Consider the following 1,014-nt stretch of genomic DNA (forward strand, 5'->3'; position numbering starts at 1 on the left):
AATAATAATATTGATTAACATTAATTTAGTAATATATAAATATTTATTTACAAATGAATTATGTACCATTGTTATGTATGAAATTTACATTATAATATCATAATAATGTCCTTATATGCAAAAAAATATTTGTCTTATATAATATTTAAAAATTGTTTTTATAGGATAAAATAATTTTTATTTGAAATTACTATAACCTAACACAAAATAATACTGCAATATGTTATATTAACATACATAGAATTATTCCTAAAGTGTAAAGCGGTATATTATTATTATTACTGTTAAATAAATTGATGCAGTTGTTCTTAAAACATACATAATATGAATTAATTTATGATCTTCAGATACATTTCAATTATGTATTTATGAAATTTATTTTATACACATTCACCAATTCTTATACATATACATTAGTATAATTTTACATAACATAATATATAAAACAATTATAAAAATATGTAAATCTATAATCTTATACCTCTTAATATATGATTATAGGTATTCTTTAATTAATATTCTAAAATTCAACAAGAAAAATATCAAGAGAATAAATTCAATAAACAGTTATTCAAATATAAATTTCTAAATTTTATATAATTTTTTTTTATCTATATAATCTATTTATAAATAATATAATATTTTATATAATATTTTTTATATAAATAGATATTTCTATTTCTTTACATTTTTATAATTAATTAGAAGCGTGAACAGGAACACAGAATTACTTTTACATCAAAATCATAATGTATTCTGATAAAATGACGTTGCTATACATTTGTACAACTCTATTAAGTATTTGAAATGCCATTAATTATTTTAATCATAGGTACGTTAATGTAGAAGGTGTTATATTTTTATTGTTAATGACATAAAGTAATAATCATACAAGAATGTGGAATTTAAGGATCATTAGGAGCATACTTAATTAGGAAAATGTGTTTAATAGACTAATAAAGAATTAACAAGTTTTATTAATATGCATACTATCGTAATTCTAAAATGTAAAAT

Source organism: Plasmodium gonderi (assembly GCF_002157705.1).
Source record: "Plasmodium gonderi DNA, contig: Pgo-contig_72, whole genome shotgun sequence".
NCBI classification, from domain to species: Eukaryota; Apicomplexa; class Aconoidasida; order Haemosporida; family Plasmodiidae; genus Plasmodium; species Plasmodium gonderi.